Source organism: Pelodiscus sinensis, chromosome 8 (genome assembly GCF_049634645.1).
Source record: "Pelodiscus sinensis isolate JC-2024 chromosome 8, ASM4963464v1, whole genome shotgun sequence".
NCBI classification, from domain to species: Eukaryota; Metazoa; Chordata; order Testudines; family Trionychidae; genus Pelodiscus; species Pelodiscus sinensis.
The window spans coordinates 38,390,395-38,410,720 of NC_134718.1; the positions used below are offsets into that span (position 1 = coordinate 38,390,395).

Here is a 20,326-nt window from a genome sequence, read left to right on the forward strand (position 1 = left end):
TATATATTTGCAGCAAAACACTACTAAATAGTACACTTTTGAAATTGAAAAAAAAAAATCCAAAAAAAATTCACTGGGTGGCCAGGATTGGAACAATGAAGTATCTTGCACCTTATTTTTTTCACTATTGTAAAAGCTTGCTAAGATATGGCACAAGGTATTTCTTTGTAGAACATTCAGATATATACAGTGAAGCTTTAATTTGTGCTGTCTCCAAAATTTGTCTACTTTTTTACTTCTGACTTCAACTGGAGTAGATTTGGGGCAATTAAGGGAACTAAATAAGCAAGCAGGCACTGTGACAGAAAACATTGTGTAACACACCAAAAAAAAGTGAAAAGAAAGTAAAAGCAATCTTTAGTATGAAATTGAGATTCTTTAAGATTGCTTAACAGTCTTAAGAGGAAAGGAAACTAATTCCAAAGGAAAAAAAAAACTTCATTCTATATAATCACCTAAAGCTACTTACAGTACTTGCATCACATAGCAGAGGTACAGTTAACAGAAAAAAAAAGCAAGGCTTTAGGATTTGAGCCTACACAGTTTTACAAATTTGTTAAACATGACTTTACTTCTAACAGCAATAAACTGCCATGTACATGTTTCCTATGAAAAAGACAGTTCTTAGTCAGAATACTTATACAACATTTGCAATTTCACTTTTTCTTTAAAAAGACCAACTGCTTTGCACAGCATGAAAAAGGAACTGTATTCCACTGCCTAGTTTCAGTACTATTCCAATCAAAAATTCCATCACATGACACTAAAAAAAAATAAAGCTTAGCTTTCCATTTTTCTTTACACAAGAGAGGGGGAAAAAGTTACACAAGACACATTGGGCAATCCAATGTAACAGAGTAACAGCAGAAAAACAATATATCAAAATATCTGCAGTGTTTCCTGCAGCATTCCCAGTGAAAACCGTAATATTGTATTTTACATTGTGGGCTTCAGTGGGCAATGACAAGAGAGAGTGGAATACAGTTACAATTTTCTGTTTACATGCAGGGGGAGAAGGCAGGAACTAGTACTCGCAAGGAGCAAACTTTTAAGGTGGCTCCCATCTGCTCCCCACCCACTCTGCTGCCTCTATGAGAGGCGGCGGGGGGGACAGGTGCCACCATGGGAGCCAGCACAGGCACCGGCTCCCACCTTCCCCACCTCGCTTTTGCTGCTTCTGGTGGGGCAGGGTGACTGTAATTGTAAGGATTAACAATAAATCTTGGCTTAACATAACAATTTAAGAGGTGTACTGTATTACAGTGTATAACCACTCCCTTAATCTAGTCCTTCACTAATTGTTTTCCAAACTAGATTTACTTGCACAATATTTATTCTGTTCAGTTTCACTTGTAACCTTTAAGGACCATACTAAATGAAGATATATATCACATCCTCTGTTAAGGTTATTCCCCACTCTGTCACTCTCAGTGCAGAAAGTGGGTGCCCACAAAAGAAACCTTAAAAAATAGCCTGCCTCTAGAGGCTTCTGTTTTAAAAACACCCCAATATCAGATTTCCTGATCTTGGGAGGTATACCACCACCACCCAAGTGAAAACAAAACAAAACAAAACAAACCTTTCTTCTTGAACCCAGGAAGATATCTCTTAGAAACTTCTTCAACTTCTTCCAGAAGGGATTCAGCTTTTAGTGCAGTGTATGGGCTCCAAACCCCTCAGTGCCAGCACACGAGTCAGCAAAGGGACTTAGCACAGAGGAGTTTAACCAAACAACAAAACAAAGAAAATAATCTAATCGCATCTAAATAAACATTCCCTATAATCTTACATACCCATGTTTTCAAAGTCTAGTCTATTTCTAGCCATGGGTATTCCTTTTCTGCGCATGGGTATACCTGTGGCTCCTGATTTAAAACTCCCATAAAGAAAAACAGCAGGCAGATTCCCTTTCAATTCAACTCTCAACACTTTCTTGTCATTGGTTCTCCTGGAGCCCTGCTAACCCTTTCTAGCTATCTGGGTTTAACTCTTCAATTACTGAATGTTTGGGATGTTTAGAAAATGACAGCACTTCTCCCATCCAGACCAGCCTCAAAAAATTATAGCAGTCTCTCCTCCCACAAGCATAAAAACAGACGCTTTGTATGAAAAAAACTGCTCAGCAGTACAAACTAGTTATTTTTTCTGAGCACACAGGAGAGTACATCCAAGCCTGGAAAAACAAATATTTTAAGGCCAGTCATTTTTTGTGGATACAGGAGTTTCCATTCATTCTATTTCTAGAGCTGTGCAAGGGTGTCTTACAATTTGACCTAGCTAAAATAGGAAAGCATTTTTAAGAGTGGGGGTATTGACATCCCCTGCTTACCCTGTTCTGCCTCCTCCCCAGCTGAGGCCAGGTACAAAGAGCTAGCATACAAGGCAGCAGCTGGAGTCTGGGGCACAGGTCAGCAACAGAGCCCAGGTACTAGGGAAGTGAAAGTTTAGTAGTGTATATGGCTAACTAATGAGCCTGGGCTCATCAGTTAACATGCACAGTTACATGCAGGCCCCACTCCCCATGCCACTATCTTTGTATCAGAGGCAGCCGCGCAAAGGGGCAGGTGGGGTCAATGCACACAGGAATCCACGCACACCAGCTCCAGTGGAGCTGCCTGCCCCTCACATCTAATCATGTAACCCTGCCCCCCCACGTGTAACCAACATTTTCAGTGGTTACACGATTACTTAAACAAATGCATTTTAACATCCTTACCAAATACATGAAGCAGCAGATGGGCCCCTGGGTGCAGAGTGGCAATAGACCCCGTAATTTGAGCAATCAAGTGATTAAAAATCATTAATCGCAAGATTAAAAAAGAATTGTGATTAATCACAGTTTTAATCACATACCTATGCTATAATAGAATACCATTTATGTAAGTATTTTGGATATTCTCTACATTGTCAAATATATTTATTTCAATTACAATACAAAATATAAAGCGTACAGTGCTCACTGTATGATTTTTATTACAGATGCTTTCACTATAAAAAAGAAAAAGAGCATCTCAACAAAAAACAATCTTGTGTGGGGTAAAAATCTCTGCCATGAAAGTTGAACTTAAACATGTAGATTTTTTTTTTTACATAATTGCACTCAAAAATAAAACAATATACAAATTCAGAGCCTATAAAAGTTCACTCAGTCCTACTTCTCGTTCCTCCTTTAGAGGAGGCTTCGGGCATGGCGTGGTGAGGAGGGGGCAGCCCCCAGAATGAGGGGTAAAATGTGAGCAATGGATAATTCTAGGGATTGTAGCGAGTAGTCAATTACCCGATAAGGATAAGCTTATCGACTACTCACTCTATGAGAGACTGCAGAGGAGGGGTGGGGAAAGAAGCCACTTCAGGGAGCTGGCTTAAAAGTCAGTTCCACCCAGCATCAGCTCCACGGTGCTGCTTGCATCCCTCACCCAGCTGCCTCTATCTGGGGGCGGGGAGGGAAAGATAATGGAGGCTGCTGCAAAGCTGCCCACGGCGGACCAAGGATCTGGTAGCAGCCCCTAATCGCAGTTAGCCTTGGCCACTGCAAACAGGGGCTGCTGGACTCAGCGCGAGCCAGGATGCTCTTACTACACTTAAAATACAGAGCTGCAGTGTGGGTAGCTCCTGGAGCCGCACAAGCCAGGACTGCTCGGTTCCAGCTCGAGCCAGCTCCTGGAGCTGCCCTGCTGTGGCTCTGATTGTCTAATCATGGCATCAATACAAACTGTCTCTACTACACAATTAGCCAGATAACTGCAGTTTAACATCCTTAGTGGGTTCAGGATCCCTACCTCTTCACCAGTGCTGGGATGGGAGCCATAAACTCTTCTCCTCTCTCCTTCTTCTCTTCCCTCCAGAGGCAGATTAGATTACTGCATCTGACCAGACACTGTCAGGTCCCTCTGCAGCCTATGCATCCCTCTGTCTAGACATATGCTATTAATGTCATTAAAAATTAACATGTTAATAAATATATTAGAGTGTGTCCGTGTGTCTGCAAGTCTGTTTGTTCAAGAACTCCTCTAAAAGGTAAGAGCTAGGGCCACCAAATTTGAAATGCAACTTCCTCTTCTAACTTAAAGCAAGGTTAGGGTTTGGCTACACCAAGACAAATGGAAACCATGGGGAAAAGACAGTATTCCATAACTATGGTGACCTTATTTTCTGAACCAAAATTAGGAACATGTTAGCCACGTGCCTAGTCTCCATTATCCACAGCCCCTAACCACCATTAGCCACACCCTGTTACCCGCGTTAGCCACACCCCCTGCCACAAGAAGTCCTACCCCTGGAGGTAGCACTCCCAGGGTCGAAATGGGCACATGACCAGAAGTAAAGGATGTCGTGTGACCCCTCCAAAAACTCCTCCCACCATCCTCCTACAATAGGGATGGGTTTGGCCTCTACAGAACCCCCTATGCAGCTATCCTGCAATTGCATTAACCCAACTTGCATTGCATTATCTCGGGGAGATAGGCTGCGGGAAGTGTTCCCTCTAAGATTTTCCTCCCATGAGCAGACCGTCTTGTGCACCAATACTGAGTTGATGTGTGCTTGTTCAGATGTGTGCCACCCAAGTTATTAATAAATATCATAAAACTCTCTCTTTTCCTCTCTGCTGCCATGTCTCCTACCCTCCCCTTGCCCAATCTGCTCCCCTGATGCCTGATGCCTGCTGCCTCCTACCCCTCACCCTCCTCTGTTGTCCTGGCTCCTGCCCTTCTCACTCCCCTCTGCCCTCCAGGGATCTGCCCCACTCCCCTGTATTAGCCATTCTCTTCCCCATGTCCACTCCTCCTCTAGCCCCACTCTGTGATCATCTGTAGCTACCCCTCCCCATGCCTAACACCTCCCTCTCCCCACATGCCCTGCCTCTCTCCTCTGTCCTCTGGTGCCCATTCCTCCCCTCCAGTGTCTGCCCTTCTGCTTCACCCCCACAATCCACTGGCACCTGCACCTTCCTGGTGCTCCCCCTTCCCTCACTGACCTTGCCCTCCTTTCCCTCTTTCTCCCTGATGCCCACCCCTCACCACCCTCTGCCCCAGTTCCCCTCATGCCTCTCTGTGCCCTCGCACATGACTTGCTCCATCCCCTCCCCTCCTCGTGGCCACCCCTCCTTTCAAACCCTCTTCTCCTGGCACCCACTCCTCTTCTTTCTTCCTCCCTTTTGCCCCTATTGTCCCTCCCATCTCCTCTCTCAGCATCACCCTGACACCCCCACTGACACCTTCCCTGTCTTCCCCTTTTCCTCATTGTCTCCTGTTGGCCCCCTGGCATTTCTCTCTCTTCCATCCTGCCCCTTGATGCCTGTCCCTTTCTTCTCCTGCCCTGCCACCCGCTCCCATCAACACAAGTCACTTTCTCTCCTCACTTCCACTTCACCCTTAGATCTTCCCCTGCCCCTTCCCTCACCTTCTGCCTTCGACGTGGAAAGCAGTTTGCGGAGGCTGGAGCCAGGGCCACGGTGCTATTTTTAGTACTGTGGTCCTGGTCCCAGAAGACCCGAAAGCCCAAGCCCCATCTGCTCCCGGAGTGAGACTGTGTGCCAGGAGCAGAGGCCATGCGTGGTGCTATTTTGAGTGCCGCGGTCCTGGTCCCCACAGGTGGCCCAGCTCCAGCTGGAGTAAAACGGCAGCCGCACAAAGACCGTTCCAGTGAAGCTGCCCCGGCTGGAGCCCACCTTGGCTCCAGCTTGAGCTGGGGCCATCTGTAGGGACCAGGACCGCAGCACTAAAAATAGCACTACTGGGAGCCCCAGCACCTGCCGAGCCTGAGTGCACCCAGCCCCGCAGCACCCCATCTGGGCTCCACACGGCTCCTGCCAGGGCTCCAAGGCATGGAGGTTCAGAAGCAGCTCCGCCAGGTTTTGCCTCGGACCCACCCAGCCCCAACAGCGGTGACGGTGGCCACTGTACTAACAAGCGGCCTGGAGGAGGAGGAGGCTGTGCCGCCAGACTGGGACCCATGCGGCAGAAGCGGTCCTGCGGGAAAAGGGAGGGGGTCACACACCACCAGAAGCTGACCCGGCTGCCCGCCAGCAAAGCTCCAATAGAGCTGCCTACGTGCCCTGCTGGGGTGGGGGGCAGGAGGCTGCTGCGCCACATGAGGAGCAATGGCACAGAGCCATTTCTTGGTCACTTCTTTGCACAAGCTGGTGTTCCCATCAAGTAGTGAAATGTCCGTCGAGGCTTCCAGGACATTGCATTACTTGATGGGGACACAGGAACAGAGTATTTAAATTTGGGACTGTCCTGGAAAAATTGGGGCAGATGGTCAGCGTATCTATAACATGCAAAGGGAGGGGCTGCTGTTCAAAGGGACACAATATGAGAGTGGTAGCGAGCCCACAGAGGACAGCTGTCCTGCAGAGTGTCCACTAGGGATGTAAGCAACTAGTCAACCAGTCAACTATCCAATAAGCAAAAGTTCTTAATCCATTTAAAAGGCAGAGTCGCAGCAGCTCCCCACTTATCGACTAATCCATTGACTAGTCGAATAGTTGATTAAACTGTCTACTTGGGCAGCTGTACCATCAAGGGACTGGCTAGCAGGGCTGGGTCTCTGCCATCTTGCCTGCCAGCACACCAGTAAGTAGTCCCCCGTCCCAAACCATTTCCCTTCTTCCCAGCCCTTGGACGCAGCATGGCGAGGAAGAGTACAGGCCCCGGGGTGGGCTGGGAGGAATGGTGGGGGGAGGAGGAAGAGAACAAGCTCTGGGCAGCCTGGAAGAGGGGAGGAGAACAGACCCCAGGCCTCCAGCCTCCTGCTTCCCCCCCCCCCACACACACACACACATCCCCAAAGCCCTCCTCTGAAGGACCCAGGCAATGCCTAGTAACAAATATTTCAATGGGAAAAGGACAAAGAAAGATAGATATGGATGGAATAAAAAAGAAAGATTCATACCTACTAATTTCCATCTCAAATTCTCTCCCAAAGTGACTAATTTTGATTGCACATTAAGTAACTGAATTTCACATTTGACTTACACTGGACAAACTTTAAAGCTCACTTTTAACTTCTGTAGTCACACTGGCAGATTTTACTGCCATAAATGATGTCAGTTTCGCATGTTATTCCTCAGAGTCACAAGCTGTTTATAAATTGCCCCCGTTGTTATGCCTGTGTTTAGTGCGAAAGTAGTGTGATTAAACAAGCTGTGGAGAAGAGAGAAGAAAGGGATATTTTGATCAGAGATAAAAATCTCTGGTCTTAATACTGTGACTTTGGGGGTGATTGAGAAACTGGGAATCTGTATGGCCTGAAAGCTGAGAAGAAAATGAAATAAAACTCTTGTGGCTAGGATTATGAAGGCATAATTCAGGGGCCCATAGACAAGTTCATAAGCCCTGACTCCTGCTTCAACATAATATACTAATGGCTAATCCACTGGCATTTTGTCGTCATACTTACAATATTTTAGTTTACACAAACTGTTAAATAAACAATACTGTACCCAGAAACAACTTGTCTACTTGCAAAACAAGCTGAACTTAAATATAAATCAATATAGATTACTTTAAATCTTATTAAAATATGTAAAATCTGTTTGGCCCACACAAAGCTATGGTTAGGTTTATGTGGCCTTCCTGCAATAAGGTTGGGCATCACCAGAAGTGACTGGTGAGGGGGAGACAAGGTGAACCACCGGCCACCACCACAGCCCAGGGGAGGGTCCAGGACAACTCCTCTCCACCCCAGGTCCTGCCTCTTCCCTGCTCTTGCTCCACTCCTGCCTCGATTTTTCCCCAACTCCCCTCCCCAGAGCAATGCAGCTCAGGGGGGCTAGCAGGGTCAGGGGTCCTGCACCATGAGCAGGAGTCCAGCCCTTCTCCCCCCCCCCCCCCCCCACCGCAGTCAGTGGCAATGACAGAGGAAGTGGAGAAACAACATGGCCCTTTCTCATTCTGCTACTCTGGCTTTGTCACTCCATTTCCTACTGGTGAGTTCAGGGTCAGTTCCACCCTTTCCCTGAGCAACACAGCCAAGAAACCAAAGCGAGCTGGGACCACGTTTCTCTGCTTCTGTGGCTGCTGCTGGTGAGTGCGGGGGGGGAAGGGGAAGGGAAGATCCTTGCTGCCAATGTAGGATCCCTGGCTGCAGGCACCAGGCCCTCCTACTAGTCCCCCCAGATGCCAAAGGACTATGTACCCACCTGCTGCTGTCTGGCTCCTTACCCCTCCCGCCCCATGGCATTTAGGACACATGTGCCCCTTTGTGCCTTCCCACTTATTACCCAGGCCATCACTTTCCTAGGACATTCATGATGGAAATTGAAAACTCTGGGGAGAAGCTATGAGTGAGATTTAAGGCACAAAGAGGGCATGTGTGATAGTATCCCAGTCATTCCTTCCTTCCCTAAGAAAAACTAGATTATAAATATTTGAACCTGAAACTTACACCATATTTTAATTTGAGTGTAGTACAAAGTTAGTTTTTAATATTAACTTGAGGCATCCCCAGAATCTTTTTCCTCTTATTTTTAGAGAGTCACTATCTATTTGGGGAGAGAAGTCACATTTGTCTGAAAATTGTGTACCTTCTGTACTTGACACACCAATGATTACTATTACTTGGAAATTAAAAAGATTTCTCTTTTATTTCCCATCTTCTTTATTCTGCATATATGACAACTAAGTGTCAAAGAATACAACCTGAAGAGCTTTGTGGAAGCTCAAAAGCTTGTTTCCCTTACCAACAGAAGTTGGTCCAATAAAACAGACTACCTCATCCACCTTGTCTCTCCAGATATGTCTATACTGCAATTAAAAACCCACGGCTGGCCCATGACATCTTACTCAGGTTTACGGGGCTGGGATTAAGGAGCAGTTTAATTGCAATTTTGACATTGAGACTTGGCATGTAGCCTGAGCTCCATAACTCTGCAAAAGGGAAGGTCCCAGAGCTTAGGCTACCATCCATGTTTAAACATCTTCACTGCAATTCAACAAGCCCTGAACCCCGCTAGCCGAGTCAGCTGGCACAGGTCAGCTTCATGTGTCTAAATGCAATATTATCTCAAACACTTTGTTGTATACCAATATTTTCCCTCCTTAGGCAAACAGTTCCTCCACTTTGTAAACATCAACCAAGAAGCAAACAAACCTTATATACTTTTAAATAACTGCTTATAAACACTTTCAGAGCATATTGTGTACTGTAGACGGTACTGTGACAGTCATTAAAATTAGTCAACTTAAAAAAATTCAATTGAGAATCCCTTCAATTTCTTTCTACGTGCATTATTTCAGAAAAATATATGTATTGTGTTTAACCACAGCATATTTTTAGCTAATTAAATACTGATGCCTATACAGGCTAGCAATTTAACAGTATATACATCTTGTTCTGCTGTGGTGATGGTGACACAGTATCTATTCAAGTACAGCTGCACTGGGACCCTGATGAAACACTCATGGGGGACTCATTCCTTGAGTAATGTGGAAAAATAAGAATGTTGGCTTAACCTTTACCATCCCCTGTCAATGATAAACTATATGTCAGACACTGATTGAAAGTCTCTTCAGTTGCATAAGCATAGTTATTTAATCTGTAATAAATTACCTAAACATGCCCTCATGACCAAGGGCTTGATAATTGCAGTTCCATCCCCTCTCTGTCACTGACAGCTTGCTGAGAGCATGCAACAACTGGTTTGAGCAATCATGTTACATTCATGCTGCCTCTAAAGCATCAGGTTGATTCTAAGTTGATATAAATAGTTTTTAAAGCCCCAAATTGGATAAGCCTTGCCTATATTAGAAACCAACTAGTTAACACTTATCTGTACTCTGACACCACGTGCATTTTAGGGATCTCAACGCCACATCCCTGATTAGCTTGTCTTTCCAGCAATGAGCTCTAAAGAATGGAACTCTCTCTCTCTCTGCTTTTCTACTCATTCTTTTGACTTCAATATGAAGGGATTTTATAAGATGGCTTCACGTTTGTCATTCTCGACTTCCCTCTTTTTTGTGTTTCACAACCTCAACTATGATTGTTATTAAGATAATATTTTTACTGTGTTTTTAAAGAATTATAGAATAAGTGTTATCCACTTCTTTTCCCTTGTTAGAAAAGGCAATTGGTTTTTTCCTCCTATCTTTTCTCTATTTTATTGGTTAGGCGAGGTTTGCACTGTACAGAGGATATGGGTGTTTGGATTTTGTTATAATTATTTACTTATTTTATTATATTAATTTAAATTTAACGTTCCACTTCCCTAAGCATACATGTACAATCCATATAAAATAAAAATTTTATCATGAAAAGTGATTCAATTTTTACTTTTTCATTTGGCATCTCCAGGAGTTTGATATCTGCTTTAATATGGTGCTTTCAATACAGGAATACGATTTTAGAAAGACAAGCAATATCCCTGCAGAAAATAGTGATCTACTGTGGATACCAACATCTGATTTGAAAGCTAATACATAGATGGGAATGGAGAACTGAATAATCATTCCCTTAATACAGCATTTATAAAATGTTACTGCAGCTTTCCTCTTTTTTCATTTTTTGCAAGATTGGCCTTTGTAATACTTATACATATTTGTTAACTTCATGGGCATCAATCCTCTAGAGGCATCAGCTGAACAGTGCACAGTTTCTTCAGTGTTAATAAGTAACATATTAATATAATACAGAAAGCCCAAATTGACTACATAAACACAGATGCCCAAACACACACATGAACTAACATTTAAGGTTGTCTACCTTCCTGTATGTTGTAACAAGTGGCAGAACAAAGAACTTTAGACTTACCTAATTGTGAATTACAATTATTAAAGTAATTTTCTGAATTACTTTCTCTTGCACAAGATTTTGTTTCCCAAGCACATATGTATTTCAACAGCAAAGTCTCTAGCAAAAAACTACTCAACCAACTAATGTTGCTTTCATCATATCAATACTGCCTATTAGCTTCCAGGCAGAACTCAAGATGTTTGTTTTGACCTATAAAGCCCTAACTTTTTTAGTATCTTCCTACTTGAGAAAATGCCTCTCCCCATGCAAAGTAACACACTCAGAATCAACTTAAGTAAGAACTCTTTCACTTAAAAACAGGAGGAGAGAGGCTTTCTTCATTGAAAGCCTTCACATATGGAACTCACTGAAATACCCTCGATTTGAACATTCAAGATATGATACAAGATTTTTCCTTTACACAAGCATTTTAGTTGGGGGCTTGAAAGGGAATGATTATTATGGGGGAGAGAAATTCTGCTGAGAGACTGTTATTGGTGACTGTCAGTAGGTTTCCGAATAATTTTAAGTTATTTCTTTAACCAGAAAGATGACATTTAGAATTGCACATGTACAAAAGGTGTCTATTTTATTAGACAAAAATAAATCTATTAAAAATTATTTTTCAAAACAGAAAGAGTGCACTAAAACTATGCAGCCTAGGTTCCAAAATGATGGGGTTTTGATGGAAAGAGTCCACAACTATTCTAAGTAAAAGGAAAAAAAGTCTCAAAGTTTCAGAGTTCTCAATTTCATCAGATCTGAAACCTACAACATGCTCTTCCTCAAACTCTAGACTACATGTAGTCCGATCAGATGATGGCTACCTCATCTCACCTGTTACTATTCCTTAGCACTCACTGCCAATTTATTTTCAGATTGTAAACAATCCAGTTTTCAATCCCCTCTCTCTCAACTCCCACTACAAATACAAAAAATAGCAAAAACATTAATAATAAAACCACTAACAAATCCCTTTAAGACAACATACAACACAACTTACTTCATTTTTCAAGTCAGGGTCTTTTACAGGGTCATTATATTCAGCAGACCCAAACTTCTGTCTCCCGACAAGCATAACCTTGAGAGAATCTGATTTGCTTATACAGCATCAAGAAAAACAGAACCACTCACTTACTCCTATGGCACACCGCTATCTTCTTCAGTCACTAAGCAGTCCACCTTCACTTTTGAACTTTAGTCTCACACAGCACAATCACCCTGCCTCCCTTTTGCTAGTAAAGCACATGATTTAATCTTTATGAGCTGAATTACATAATCATGTGAAATACAAACCAGAACAACTTTCCTTCTATAACAAAACACATACACAAGCTATCATCAATAAGTGAAGAAAAAAAAACCATCTGAAAAGCACCATCTGTGCTCCTCCAAAGCTTGTGTCTTTTACCAACAGAATTTTGTTCCTGGCAGAATTCTGCCATCAAAAAATTTAAAATTCTGTTTCAAAAAGATAAAAATTTTGCACACAATATTTTAAAATTCTGCAGGTTCCAGCATGGCAGGGGAGGGGATGTGGAGGAAGAAGAGAAAACACACACTCCTGGCTACACAGAGGTGGAAGATCACCCTGCAGCTCTCCTCTGGGACACAGACTCATTAGTGAGGCTGTACCCAACTGACCTAGCACCAGAGTCAGATCTGTCCCAGAAACACTTTGGGCCCTGTCCCTCTATGCCAGAAGCACCAGGTTTGGGCAAGCAGGCTTAACCTAGCAGAATCCAAATGTGAAGGGGCTTAGTGTGGGAAGATCCACGTGTGGGTGAGAGGGTTCTATGTGTACACAGGTCAGTGGGGAGACAGGGTGATGGGGGATCTGAATGCACAGGCGCTCATTGGGGAGACCAATATCTGGGGAAGCTGGTGGGGTGGGCCATGTACAGAGGGTCTCCCCGCTGTGGAGAGAGAGGTTCAGTGGGGGAGTACAGGTACTAGGGAGTGAGATGTTACTAAGTCTGATGCCCTGGGTTTATAACTGAGAGCCCTTTAAATAGCTGCTTGGTAGACCAAATTACCCTTGAAGGGATCTGTATACTTGTTTCTGCAAGTTCTCCTACCTATCTTTCCCAATGGAGTACACCAACCAACAGAGAAACAAAGTGACTCTTTTAAAGATTTAGTAATGGTAAAGCTTATTGTGAATCAAACACCTTCAGGAAGCCTAAAGAAACAACTCGAGGGACAGATTCAAAAAGATGAAAGATGTATAAAGAGTTAAGCTTTTTGGACCATGTGATGGGTTTTACGGGTGCGAGTGCCCCCTCTCAACCGAGCAGGGGGGCTCAGCAAACCCACCAATGTGCCTAAGTTAGGGTTATAGGGTCCTGAGCCTTTGGGACGGGTTTTAAGGGTGTGAACACCCCCTCTCAGCCGAGCAGAGGGTGGGGGGGAGGGCTCAGTGAACCCACTGTTGTGTCCGAGTTAGGGTTTGGGGGCCTCGCCCCTCAGGGTAGCCCTCAGAAGGGCAGCATCTTAATTTCCTTGGGTTCCAGTGCCCACCTGTACCAGCATTCCCAGTCGTACAACTACTGGCGAGGCAAGGAAAGGGGGAAAAGGGAGACCCGGGCCTGCCCTCTCCACCAGGTCCCAACCCAGGGCCCTAAGTGCAGGGTTTAACACTCTCCCTGCATGACAGACGGGGTTTGATCCCAAAACACGTCTGCCCATAGGCGCCAGATGCGCTCTGCCCCAGACTGCTTCCTCTCCCCCTCCCTGGTTGTCGGGCTTGTTGGTAAGACGTGGGGGCTTACCCTTTCGCAGTCCCCCTCCGGCGTGGTCTGGTGTCCTGGGGACCCAGTCGTCCCCCTCCTACTTCTCCAGCATGGGGGAATCTCCTCCTTACTGGAGGTCGGTCTGCAGCTCCTGCTCCCTGAACCACCCCGCCACTTCTGTCCGGGCCGCTTGGAGTGGACCCGGAGTCAGGAGGCCCCGCCTCCCCAGCAGCCCACGCCCTGCACCGTTTCCCAGGGCCAGCCGGCTGCACCGCTCCGTCGATGTTCAACCGGTGTGCATCGGCGTGGCTCAGCCCCTCCTCCTCCTCCGCGGCGGGGCCGCATGCATCCGGGTGCACTCAGCTCCGGCCCTGGCGAGCCAGGCGTCGGGGGCACCGGGACCTGCCACGGCACCGCCCCGCCTTTCTCGCCAGGGGAGTGGCAAGATACCCCCCGAAGCAGTGCGGGCCTCACCAGCCCATCACAGACCACATTCTGCTTGAAGATGTGTGAATATACTTCCCGTTGAAATCTGTTTAATATTTATGTACTATCTTAAGGGTCAGAATTTGTTTTTTTATTTATATTTTTACTCCATTTTTTTAAGCCAGATTTCCTTGGACAAGCTTTTTTATTATTTTTGCTGTGTTAGCTTACCTCCCTCCTATACAGTTTGCTTATATACACAAGCAGGAAGGACACAGTTAGCAAGGCGAGATTCTGCTCTCCAAAAAATGCATTGGCGGCGTCTTGGTCTCACAGCTTCTCTCCGTCATTTTCCAGCTCTGAACTTAAGGGTGGGACTAAGAAGCAGAGAGACCAAGACAACTAACAAGGAACAGTGATGGCAGCACCCTCTTCCACACTATGATAGGAAGAGACACAGGATCACTATGAATCACAAGCAGAGGGAAAATGTGTATTTAGTCACAATCAGGTTATTTTTCTTTATTTTGCTGTTTGGTTAAACTCCTCTGTTTTCTGTGTTTTTTGTTTCTTTCTTCAAGCTCTCCTGAAAGCAAAAGAGCTTGGGGTACCCCTTGGGATGAAGTTCAAGTGTTGCTTTCTAGTTTTCAGGGTTTTATTTAATTCACTTAATGGTGGCAGCCTCTACCCCAGGGCCAGGAATCTGTGACTCCAGGGAGTTTTTGTAAGCAGAGCCTATAGAGGTCAGGAATTTTTAAGGTCTTTTGTGGGCTCCCACCTTCTGCACTTGGGAGTTTTAGAGTGGGGAACAGTCCTGACAGCCTACTATAAAGGAAGAGACAAAGTCGACAAACACTGCAAATTGTAGCAATGGGGAGGACCCTATAGAGTGACATGGGGAGGAAAGTTGAGGTGGCAGCCACTCAGATTACTAGGATTAGTTGTCCAACCAGTAGCTTCTGAGCAATATTTCAACTCCTGCATTGAGAAAGTTTTACTTTACACTGATGTGGAGATGAGTCACCTTGTGAACTGTCTGTAACATATTCATCTCATAAGGTAAGTAGTGCTGATTTAGAACAAAGTAACTTGATAATTTAGGGTATGTCTACACTACAGCATTATTTCAAAATATCTTATCTTATTTTGAATAAGTTATTTCGAAATAACGCATCTACACATAAAATGCATTTCGAAATAGCGTTCCAGCAGGGCATCAGCTCAGTAGTTGCTTTGTGTGGCTGCTGCCTGAGGCTATCTGAGGCTTGTGCTTAAAGGGATCCCCTGGACCGCCGGTTCTCAGGTTTTCCTACTTGCTTGCCTACCTCACTGAGGGATATCAAAGCATTTTTTTCCCCCGATTGCTTTGGTTGCCATGACTCGGGTCACCACAGCACTCGGCACCATGGAGCCAGAGCTGCCTCTGGGCACTCTGGTGCTCATTTTGGATGTCTTGCTGCAAGCCTGGCAGCAAGTGCTGGAGACTGCCTGGCAGCTTCTGGGGCAGCCCAACCCCCAGGTCCTCTTCCGGACCCGCCTGGGGCCGTGGAGGAGCAGTGGCCAGACACAAGCGTGCCCCGCTGCATCTGGCACCTGGACACCAGCAGCAACTGGTGGGGCCACATCGTCCTGGAGCGCTGGGGAGACCAACAATGGACCCAGAACTTCAGGATGAAGAAGGACACCTTCCTCCAGCTCTGTGAGTGGCCCACCCCTGCTCTGCGGCAACAAGATACACACGAGACCCGCCATTCCCTTCCACAAGCATGTGGCCATTGCCCTCTGGAAGCTCTCCGTGCCAGATAGCTACCAATCCGTGGGGAAATAGTGGCTCTCCCCACGCCAAACTATCGGAGCAGTGCTCATGCAGGTATGGCAGTCTCCGGCCACTGTGGCGGGGGGAGGGGGAGTGCGAGGAGGGGATAGGCTGCCCTAGGGAAAAGAGGGGGAGGGGGTGCAAGTCCCCTCCACGGGAGGGTTTGTTCTGTCCCATCCACACTACCGACTGCCCGCAGTGGCCAGGATTGCAGGGAGGGTTGCTCCTGGGGAGAGGGCATGGGGCAGTGGCAGGGAAGGAGCACTCTCAGCCACCCTGGCACCCCAGTGACTGTAGGTGGTTTTGTGTGTCCCTCTGCAAGTGGTCAAGGCCATCAACAGAGTGCTGCTCTGCAAAGACATCCGCCTCCCTGATGTGGACACGGTCATCAAGGGGTTTGGCGCCCTGGGCTTCCCCAATTGCGGTGGGACAATCGACAGGATGCACATCCCCATCTGTGCCCTGGAACACCAGGCCTCCCTGTACATCAACTGGAAGGTATACTTCTCAGTCACCCTGCAGGCTGTGGGTATGTCTAGACTACATGCCTCTGTCGTCAGAGGCATGTAGATTAGGCTACCAGACATAGTAAAATGAAGCGGCGATTTAAATAATCGCCGCTTCATTTAAATTTACATGGCTGCCACGCTGAGCCTATAAACAGCTGAGTAGCTGTTTGTCGGTTCAGCGCGATAGTCTGGACGCGTGGGTATCGACATCAAAGGTATTTGTCGACTACCCAGGTATGCCTCCTGGGATGAGGTTTACCTGGGTGGTCGACAAATACCTTTGATGTCGCCACCCGCGCGTGTCCAGACTATCGCGCTGAGCCGACAAACAGCTAATCAGCTGTTTGTCGGCTCAGCGCGGCAGCCATGTAAATTTAAATGAAGCGGCGATTATTTAAATCGCCGCTTCATTTTCCTATGTCTGGTAGCCTAATCTACATGCCTCTGGCGACAGAGGCATGTAGTCTAGACGTACCCTGTGTCTGACCACCAGGGCCAGTTCGTGGACATTAACGTGGGCTGGTCCTGCAAAGCATACGATGCTCGGGTTTACCGCAACTCCTCCATGTGCCAGAGGCTGCACGCCGGGACCTTCTTCCCCGACCACCACATCAGGGTCGGGGACGTGGACATGCCTGTCTGCCTGGTGGGGGATGCGGCCTACCCTCTACAACCTTGGCTCATGAAGCCCATATACGGGACACCTCAACCCCTCCTAGCAGGCCTTTAATGCCAAGCTTAGCAGGGCCCGCATTGTGGTGGAGGGGGCATTTGGCTGGCTGAAGGCCTGTTTTAGATGCCTCCTTACCTGCCTTCACCTCTCCGAGAGGAATATTCCACACATGGTGGCAGCATGCTGTGCACTGCACAATTTGTGTGCGCAGAAGGGGGAGTCTTTCCTGCCAGGCTGAATGGCAGAGGCTGACCACTTGACTGGCCTGTACGCACAGCCCCGCACGGCTGCCAGCTGAGAGGCCCGGGGGGGGGGGGGGGGGGCTACTGGTAAGCAGGAGGCCCTGCGGGAGAGCTTCCAGACAGAGGAGGAGTGAAGTCTCCCTGGCATGCACCACTGAGGGCTTGTGCCTTATTCAACCCTCATGTCGTTCCACTATCCCCTCCATAAACCCCCTTCCTGTTGTCAAATAAAAACATGTGTTCCCAAAAACAAACTCTGTTTATTGATCATAACTGGGGTGGAGGGAGAAGAGGGTGGGAGGGGAAGGGGGAAACCTGGGATCAGGGAGCTGAAAGGGGGAGGCAAGGGGAGAAAGGAGGAGGAGAAGCTCAGGGTTGGGGGTCTTGCCGGCCCACCTGTCTCCCAGCACTGTGAGTATGGGGACCTCGGCATCCCCGGGGAGAGGCAGGGAGGGAGGAAGAAGTGGGAGGGGGAGAAGGAGTGGGAGGAGGAGCGATAACTGGAGCAGTAGCAGGGGCTAGGATTGCCAGATGGTTGAAACAAATATACCGAACCCCCCCCCCCCAACACACACACACACACACACACACACACACACACACACACAAAAAAACAGGAAAAAATTCTGTTGAAGGGGGGGAAAAAGGGCAGGGGGAGACCAAAGCTGTTGAGAAAAAAAAGGGGGCGGGGACAACTCCAAGGACTTATTAAGCCAAAATAAAATTAAAATAAAACAGCATTAAAGCATGTCTCCTTTAAGAGTGAGTGCAAGGATAGGAACAGGGGAGAGGTTGAGCACTAGGACCCAGGGGAAAGCATTACTTCCCCTAGGTTTTTTGGCCAGCAGCCATTTTGTGCAGGCAGCCTTGAGGAACCAGATAAGCATGGGGGCTGGGGTCGGGGGACTAGGGGTGCTGGGAGGCAGGAGGAGGCCGGGCACTGAGTGTTTGTAAAGTTGCCAGGTGCCCAACATTTTTGCCTCCTGGCCAGGGAAAAATTCAGAAAATACCAGACATTTTAGGTGCCCGGTATTCTCTGAATTTTTTTTACTGGACAGGAGCTGAAAATATCAGACTGTCTGGGAGAATACCGGACACCTGGCAACCCTAGCAGGGGCTGGAGCAGCACCAATCTCTGCACCATGGTCTGCAGGTGGTCGTGGATGGCACAGCCCTGCTCATGCAACTCCCGCAAGCTCTCCTGCCACAGCTGCAGGTCTTCCTGCACCCAGTGCTCCTGGCTGTGGACCTGCCTTTGCAGTAACCGCAGGTGCTGCCTCTGGTATCCCTCCTGGTTCCGGGTGAGCCTGCTGGCCTGGGTGTGGGAGGATATCCTGGGTGGGGTGGTACGCCCTGCACTCGTAGCTGGTGCAGCTATGGAGAAACCAGAGAGGTGGTCAGTTATCCCTGGGGACACAGTGGGTGAAGCCCAGCCCCCCTGTGCAAGGTGAGGACAGTAGGTCTCTGCACGATCATGTCCTGCTATCCCCAGTAGTGTGAGCTGGCCCGGGACTGTACCCATGCCCCTGTGCTGTATATAGTGTGTGTGGGGGGGGGGGGGGAGGATGTGCCCTGCTTCTGTGTAGAGGGGGATTGTGGAGGGAGGGCATTGTGCAGTGTCCCTCCCTGGGGTACAGAGCATGTCATGTGCCTTCATACATACATGTGTGTGGGTAACAGGCCAGGGCCCCTGTGTGGCAGTCAGCCAGGGCTACATGCCCCGGCTGGCACGGCGCATGCACAGGTTGCTGAGTGATCTGTGCTCAGCAAGGCCCACACGCGTGGTCCCTGGGCTCCCTCCCTCTCTGCCTCTTCCCCCCCCACCCCCCACACACACACACACAAGTGGACAGTGATAGCACTCACATGCTGAGGCCTCCCCGGCCTCAGAAGACAGTGGTGATATTGCTGCTGGTATGCCTCGGGTTTCCAGGGTGAGTGCCATGCTCCCTCCAGGCTCCTGCAACTCCTGGCCATCCTCCTCCTCCTCCTCCTCGCCCTGTTCAGGGCCCTCTGCCCCAGGGTAGATGACCACCTGGGGGGCACGGACCATCTGGTCCCCCAAGATGCGGTCCAGGGCCTCAAAGTAGGGGAAGGGGTCTGGATCTGCCCCTGGTTGAAAGCTGCCCCCTGTGGCCCTGGCATAGGCCTGCCGCAGCTCCTTTATCTTCATGAGCACCTGCTCCTGCTTGCGCAAGTGGCCTTTGGTGGCAAGGCTGTCAGCCATCCATCTGTAGATGGCCGCATTCCTGCATCAAGTGCGGAGATCATGGACATTGGAGGCCTTCCCCCAAACCTCAATCAGGTCCATGATCTCCGCACTGGACCAAGAAGGCGCCCACCTCTTGCAGCACCTGGCAGGCTCCTAGGAGCTGCCAGCCTGCTCCTGGGGAGCAGAGGAGGGCTGACTGGCACTGGCTGGCTGGCTCATGCTGGCAAATGGGTCGGGGCAGCGCCTGCAGGCTCTAGGCTGGCAGGCCTAGAGCTGGCACAGGCCCTGTGACCAAACTGAGTCTACCCCTTTAAGGGCTCCAGGATTGGGCTGGGGGAGCAGAGGAGTTTTCCTGGTTCATCCCAGAGTGGCCACCAGGACACCCTGGGAAGGGCAGGAGGCCCCCTATTTCGAAATAAGAATCTACACAGAGCTTATTTCAATTTAGCTATTTCAAATTTGGAGCTATTCCTCATAGAATGAGGTTTACCAAATTTGAAATAAGTGCGCCGCTATTTCGAATTTATTTTGAAATAGCGGTTTGCCTGTGTAGACGCTATTAAAGTTAATTCAAAATAACAGCTGTTATTTTGAATTAACTCTGATGTGTAGACATACCCTCAGTGACTTCTCCCATCTCAGTGACTTCTCCCATCTCCTCAGAGGCCCCCACTGTTGTAAACATTTTTCCACAATAGAAGTCTTTTGACTTCCTGATTCAAACAAATAAACCTCTCTCTGAAAATATCCACTCAATGTGCAGCAGCAATCAAAAAAACAAATAGAATGTTAGGAATCATTAAGGAAGTGATACATAATAAGACAGAAAATATCATATTGCCTCTATAAATCCATGGTAAGCCCACATATCTTGAACACCGTGCGCAGATGTGGTCACCCCATATCAAAAAAGATATATTGGAATTGGAAAAGGTTCAGAAAGGGGCAACAAAAATCATTAGGCATATGGAATGGCAAATAA

The 20,326-nt window shown here is 47.5% G+C and overlaps 1 protein-coding gene across 17 annotated transcripts in view; it reads right to left on the minus strand.

Annotated features, from left to right (window-relative positions):
- SGMS1 (sphingomyelin synthase 1) overlaps nt 1-20,326 on the minus strand; it is a 216,020-nt gene that overhangs the window by 162,057 nt on the left and 33,637 nt on the right. The window contains exon 1 of one of the 17 annotated variants that reach the window (XM_006121460.4): nt 11,738-11,863. The exons of 15 other annotated variants lie outside the window; for them this stretch is intronic. The gene's annotated coding sequence lies outside the window, so the exon portion shown is untranslated. Of the gene's footprint in view, nt 1-1,579; nt 2,885-11,737; nt 11,864-20,326 lie in introns of those variants that run through there. One more of the 17 variants, XM_075935073.1, reaches the window with a different exon arrangement.